This window comes from Phocoena phocoena, chromosome 6 (assembly GCF_963924675.1).
Source record: "Phocoena phocoena chromosome 6, mPhoPho1.1, whole genome shotgun sequence".
NCBI classification, from domain to species: domain Eukaryota; kingdom Metazoa; phylum Chordata; class Mammalia; order Artiodactyla; family Phocoenidae; genus Phocoena; species Phocoena phocoena.
In genome coordinates this window covers 89,029,981-89,037,214 of record NC_089224.1, presented here as the reverse complement: position 1 = coordinate 89,037,214, position 7,234 = coordinate 89,029,981, and the positions used below count along the sequence as shown (strand labels likewise).

General features: G+C 37.2%; 1 non-coding gene across 1 annotated transcript; it reads right to left on the bottom strand.

Moving 5' to 3' along the window:
* Positions 1-3,076: 3,076 nt before the first annotated feature.
* LOC136125242 (U6 spliceosomal RNA) lies at positions 3,077-3,183 on the bottom strand. Its single transcript, XR_010656010.1, has one exon. It is a non-coding gene; the product is annotated as a U6 spliceosomal RNA (small nuclear RNA).
* Positions 3,184-7,234: the final 4,051 nt, after the last annotated feature.

Sequence of the window (7,234 nt, the reverse complement as noted above, 5' to 3'; positions counted from 1 at the left end):
ACTCTATGTTTACCTGCTTTCCTACTTATCATTAGCCTCCTTTTGCCACAAATTCCCCATGCTCAAGCTTTTAACTTTTTTTTTTTTTTTTTGCGGTACGCGTGCCTCTCACTGCCGTGGCCTCTCCCGTTGTGGAGCACAGGCTCTGGACGCGCAGGCTCAGCGGCCATGGCTCACGGGCCCAACCGCTCCGCGGCATGTGGAATCTTCCCGGACCAGGGCACGAACCCGTGTCCCCTGCATCGGCAGGCGGACTCTCAACCACTGCGCCACCAGGGAAGCCCTCAAGCTTTTAACTTTGGTTAATCTTCCGGTCATTTAGAACAGGGGTGTGTCTTCCACTTACTCTTTCAAGAAGGGTTTGTGGTGGCATATATTTTCTGAACCTGCTCTTTCATGGAATGTCTTTGACTTCACAGATGAGCAACAATCTGGCTGGTTATAAAATTCTTCGTCCGTAACCAGCTTTCCTCAGACCTCCGTAGGATGATTTCATTGTCGTTTGGCATTTAGCATTCCAGAGGAGAGGTCTCAGATTGGCTTGATTATTGCTCCTCCACAAGTAACTCTTTTGTTCTGTTTTGTTTTGTTTTCAGGTTAAATATTTGTAAAATCATTGCTGGTCTATTCAAATATTTTCAGGAAATTTTTTGGGTGTGGTTGTCTTTTCATTGATGTGGCCTCGATGTAATCAAGTAAAGTGTAAAAATTTGCTTCTACAAATTTTGAGGGGTTCTTTCTCTAGATAAATCCCATGAGGCTTTGGAATTAAGAGCATTCACTATAGAGACAGGCTGGCTGGGTTCAAGGGCCAGCTTTGTCCTTCACTAGGTCTATGACTTTGAACAAAATTAAAAGAAAGCCCCAAATTTAAAACTTCTCTCTATTTCAGTTTCCCTGTTTGTAAAATGGGGCTGATATAGTACCTATCTTAGAGGGTAGTTGTGAGGGTAGACTGGGCCCTAAGTCCAGAATGGTATCACTATAAGAAAAGGGCAAGAGGCCCAGACACAGTGGCAGACAGAGGAGAAGGCCATGTGGAGACAGAGGCAGAGGTTGGAGTGATGCAACTACAAGCCATGGAATAGCAAGGATTGTCAGCAACCACCAGAAGCTAGGAAGAAGCAAGGAAAGGTCCTCCCCTAGAGCATTCAGAGGGACCAGGTCCCCGCCAGCACCTTGGTTGTGAACTTCTAGGCTCCATAACTGTGAGATGATAAATTTCCATTATTTCAGGTTAAAAAAAAAAAGTTAACATTGGTAAAGCATCTAGAAGGTCATTTAGCCCATCCTGAGTGTTTTGCAAGTACCTGCTAGACCACTGTCTTGTTGCCATAATGAATAATCCCAAAGGTTTAGCTTAACATGGTTATATAAATTCACAAGGTGTCTGTAAGAACTAAATGAGAATTAAGTGAGACAATATATAATATATAAAACATTAAAAATTTCTAGTATTCCAGCACAGGTGTGAATTATTTTTTTCAGTCATCATTGATATCTATTTTGTGCCTGTGTATTAGGTTTTTAAGCTTTACTGAGGTATAATTGACAAATAAAAATGTAATATATTTAAAGTATTCAATGGGATGATTTTATATATGTATATATTGTGAAAGGATTCCCACCATCAAGTTAATTAACACAACCTCACATATTTATCTTTTTTTGTGTGAGAACATTTAAGTTCTACTCTCTTAGCTAATTTTAATTATATAATACAGCATTATCAATTATAATCACCACATTATACATTAGATCTTCAGGGCTTATTCATCTTATAACTGAAAGTGTGTACAATTTTACCAACCTCTCCCTATTTCCCCCTGACAGCCACCATTCTATTCCTTAAGAATTTGACTTTTTCAGATTCCACATATAGGTGATACCATGCAGTATTTGTCTTTCTCTGTCTGGCTTATTTGATTTGTCATAATGTCTTCCAGGTTCATCTATGTTGTCACAAATAGCAGGATTTTTTTTTTTTTTTTTTTTTTTTTTTTTGCGGTACGCGGGCCTCTCACTGTTGTGGCCTCTCCAGTTGCGGAGCACAGGCTCCGGACTCACAGGCTCAGTGGCCATGGCTCACGGGCCCAGCCGCTCTGCGGCATGTGGAATCTTCCCAGACTGGGGCACGAACCCGTGTCCCCTGCATCGGCAGGCGGACTCTCAACCACTGCGCCATCAGGGAAGCCCCCCTTTGCATATTTTTAACTGGATATTTTGGGGGATTGCTATTGAGTTCAGTTCTTTATACATTTTAGATACTAACCTTATATCAGATACGTGGTTTGTAAATGTCTTCTCCCATTCCATAGATTGCCTTTTCATTTTGTTGATGGTCTCCTTTGTGTGCAGAAGCTTTTCATTTGATGTAGTCACATGTGTTTATTTTTGCTTTCGTTGCTTTTGCTTTAGGTGTCAAATCCAAAACAAATATTACCAAGGGAATTCCCCGGTGGTCCAGTGTTTAGGACTCAGCACTTTCACTGCCGTGGGCCCGAGTTCAATCCCTGGTCTGGGAACTAAGATTCCACAAGCTGTGTGGCATGGCCAAACAAACAAACAAAAACCCCTCAAATCATTACCAAGACCAATGTTAACATCAAGGAGCTTTTTCCCTACGTTTTTTTCCTAGAAGTTAAAACTTATGTTCAAGTCTTTAATCACTTTGAGTTGTTTTTTGTGTGTGATATAAGATATAGGGTCCAATTTCATTCTGTTTTGCATGTGGATACCCAGTTTTCCTGACACCATTTATTTATAAAATTAATTTTTATTGGAGTATAGTTGCTTTACAATGTGTGATTTTCTGCTGTACAACAAAGTGAATCGGTTATACGTACAGATATCCCCTTTTTTTTTAGATTTCCTTCCCATTACGTCACCACAGAGTATTGAGTAGAGTTCCCTGTGCTTTACAGTAGGTTCTCATTAGTTATCTATTTTATACATAGTAGTGTATATAGTCAATCCCAATTTCCAAATTCATCCCACCACACCTTCCCCCCTTGGTATCCATAGGTTTGTTCTCTACATCTGTGTCTTTATTTCTGCTTTGCAAATACGTTCATCTAAAAATATGGAATGCTTCATGAATTTGGGTGCCATCCTTGCACAGGGGACATGCTAATCTTCTCTGTATCATTCCAAATTTAGTGTATGTGCTGCTGAAGTGAGCACTCCCAACACCATTTACTGAAGAGACTCTTCTTTCTCCAGTGTATATTATTGGCTCCTTTGCTAAAAATTAATTGACTACGTATGCATGGGCTTATTTCTAAGGTCTCTATTCTGTTCCATTAATATGTGTGTCTATTTTTAGACCACAAACATAATTGTTTTGATTCTTATAACTTTGTAATATATAGTTTAAAATCAGGGAGTGTGATGCTTCTAGCTTTGTTCTTCTTTCTAAAGATTGCTTTGGCTATTTGGGACCTTTTGTTGTTTCAATAAAGTTTAGGATTGTTTTTTTCCTTTCCCATGAAAAATGCCATTGCAATTTTGATAAGTATTGCATTGAATATGTATATTGCTTTGGGTAGTATGGGTAGTATGGACATTTTAACAATGTTCTGCCAATCCATGGACATGGAATGTCTTTCCATTTATTTATGTCTTCTTCAATTTCCTTCATCAATTTTTTGTAATTTTCAGTGTACTGATCTTCCACTTCTTTGTATAAATTTATTTCTACATATTGTATTCTTTTTAATGCAATTGTAACTGGGATTATTTCTTAATTTCTCTTTCTGACAGTTCATTAGTATATAGAAACATAACTGACTTTTGTGTGATTTTATATTTTGCAAATTTATTGAATTTTTTTATTCTAACAGTTTTTTTGGTGGAGTCTTTTGGGTTTTCAACATGTAATATCATGTCAACTAGAAACAGAAAAATTTACTTCATCCTTTCCAATTTGTATGCTTCTTATTTCTTTTCCTTGCCTAATTGTTCTGGCTAGGACTTCGTGTACTATGTTGAATAAAAGAGATGAGAGTGGGCATCGTTGTCTTATTCCTGATTTTATAGGAAAAGCTTTCAACATTTCACCATTGAGTATGAGGTTAGCTGTGGCATTTATTATGGAATTTATTGTGTTGAGGTACGTTCTATCTATGCCTAATTTGTTGAGAGTTTTTATCATGAAAGTCTGTTGAATTTTGTCAAATGCTTTTTCTGCATCTTTTCAGATGATAATGTGATTTTTATTCATTTTGTTAATGTGGTGTATCACAGTTATTGATTTGCATATGTCAAACCATCCTTGCATCCCAGGGATAAATCCCATTTGATCATGGTGTATAATCCTTTTTCATGTACTGCTGACTGGTTTACTAATATTTTGTTGAGGAAATTTGCATCTATATTCACCAGGGATAATTGCCTATAATTATCTTTACTTGTAGTGTCGTTGTCTGGCTTTGGTATCAGGGTAATGCTGGCCTCATAAAATGAGTTTGGAAGTGTTTGTTGCTCTTCTACCCTTTGGAAGAGTTTGAGAAAAGTTGGTATTAATTCTTCTTTAAATGTTTGGTAGAATTCAGCTGTGAAGCCATGTAATTCTGGACACTTCTTTGTTGGGAGATTTTTGATCACTGATTCAGTCTCCTTACTAGTCATTGCTCTGTTCAGATTTTCTATTACTTCATGATCCAGTCTTGGTAGGTTATATGTTTCTAGGAATTTATCCATTTTTTCTAGGTTATCTAATTTGTTGGCATATCATTGTTTATAGTAGTTTCCTGTGATCCTTAGTTTTTCTGTTTTCAGTTTGTAATGTCCCATTTTTCATTTCTGATTATATTTGAGTCTTCTCTTTTATTTCTTAGTTGGTCTAGCTACAGGTTTGTCATCTTGTTTCTCTTTTTTAACCTAGATTTTAGTTTCATTAATTTTATGTATTGTCTTTATAGTCTCTATTTTATTTCCTATGTGATCTTTGTTATTTCCTTCCCTCTACTAACTCTAGGCTTAGTTTTTTCTTCTTTTCCTAGGTCCTTGAGGTTTAGAGTTGGACTGTTTATTTGAGATAAACAATTTCTTTTTCCAAATGTAGGCATTTATTGCTATATACTTTTCTTTTAGGACTGCTTTTGCTGCATCTCATAATTTGTGGTGGGCTGTGTTTCCATTTTCATTTGTCTCAAGATTTTTTTTTTATTTCCCTTTTCTTTTTCTTTTTTTTTTTTTTTTTTTTTTTTTTTTTTGCAGTACGCGGGCCTCTCACTGTTGTGGCCTCTCCCGTTGGGGAGCACAGGCTCCGGACGCGCAGGCTCAGTGGCCATGGCTCACGGGCCCAGCTGCTCCGTGGCATGTGGGATCTTCCCGGACCGGGGCACGAACCCGTGTCCCCTGCATCGGCAGGTGGACTCTCAACCACTGTGCCACCAGGGAATCCCCTTTATTTCCCTTTTGATTTCTTTCTTTACTCATTGGTTATGCAGATGTGTGTTGTTTGGTCTCAATATATTTGTGAATTTTGAAGTTTTCTTTTGTAACTTATGTCTAGTTTCATACCATTGTATTCAGAAAAGATGCTTGATATGACTTCAATCTTGTTAAATTTATTAAGATTTGCTTTGTGGCCTAATATATGGTCTATCCTGGAGAATCTTCCATATGTGCTTGAGAAGAATGTGTGTTCTGCTGCTGTTGTATGAAATTTTTTGGATATGTCTGTCAGGCCCATCTGGTTTAACATGTCATTTAAGTCCAATGTTTTCTTATTGATGATCTGTCCCTTGATGAAAGTGGGGGATTGAAGTCCCCTACTACTATTGCATTGTTGTCTGTTTCTCCCTTCAGATCTGTTAGTATTTGCTTTATATAATTAGGTGCTCCAGTGTTGTGTGCATAAATATTTACAGTTGTTATATTCTCTTGATGAATTGACCCCTTTATCACGATATAATACCCTTCTGTGTTTCTTATTACAGTTTTGGCTTTAAGGCTATTTTGTCTGCCATAAACATAGTTACTTCTGCTTTCTTTTTGTCTGCATTTGCATGGAATATCTTTCTCCATCCCTTCACTTTCAATCTGTATGTGTCCTTAGAGCTGGAGTGAGCCTCCTGTAGGCAGCATATATTTGGGTCTCTTTTAAAAAAATCCATTCAGCCACTGTGTCTTTTGATTGGAGAAGGTAATCCATTTATTTTTAAAGTAATTATTGATGGATATGGACTTACTATTGCCATTTCCTTAATTGTGTTCTGTTTTGCAGTTCTTTTGTTCCTTTCTTCCTCTCTTTCCCTCTTCCTTTGTGCTTTTCTGTAGCAGTATGCTTTGATTTCTTTCTTTTTATCTTTTGTGTTACTACTGTAGGATTTGCTTTCTGGCTACCATGAGGCTTACATAAAATACATTATAACAGTCTGTTTTAAGCTGATAACTTTGAATGTATACAAAAGCTCTATATTTTTATACCCCCCTCAACATTTATGTTTTTTGTGTCAAAATTTATGTCTTTGTATATTGTGTATCCATTAATGTGTCTCAGTGTGGGACTCTTGGCATCATCTTATTTAGTACTTTTGGGGCTTCCTGAATATGGATATCTGTTTCTTTCCCCAGGTTAGGGAAATTTTTAGCCATTATTTCTTTGAATAAGCTTTCTGGCCCTTTCTTGCACTCTCTTCCTCCTGGGACCCTTATAATGCACATATTTATACATTTGATGATGTTCCATAAGTCCCTTAATCTATCTTCATTCATTTTCATTCTTTTTACTCCTCTAATTGGATGAATTCCACTGCCCTGTCTTCAAGTTGCTAATTCTCTCTTCCACTTGATCTAGTGTGCTGTCGTACTCCTCTATTAAAATTTTCAGTTACTGTATTCTTCGGTTCTATGATTTACGTATGGTGCTATTTCATATTTTCTATATTTCTGTTAAAATTCTCTCTTTGTTCATGCATTGCTTTTCTGACCTAGGTGAGCATCTTTATGACTGTTATTTCGAACTCTCCATTGGGTAAATCACTTATCTCCATTTCATTAAGATCAGTGTCTGGAGATTTATTTTGTTCTTTTGTTTTGAACATAGTACCCTGTTCCCTCACTTTCCTTAACTCTCTGTGTTGGTTTCCATGCACTAGATAAAACAGCCACCTCTCCCAGTTTTGACACATTGGTCTCATGTAGGAGGTCAACCTTATTAATCAGCCTGGACCAGTTCTTGATATTCTCTCAAACCTTTGTGATTGTCCAAACTGCTGTATTTGTT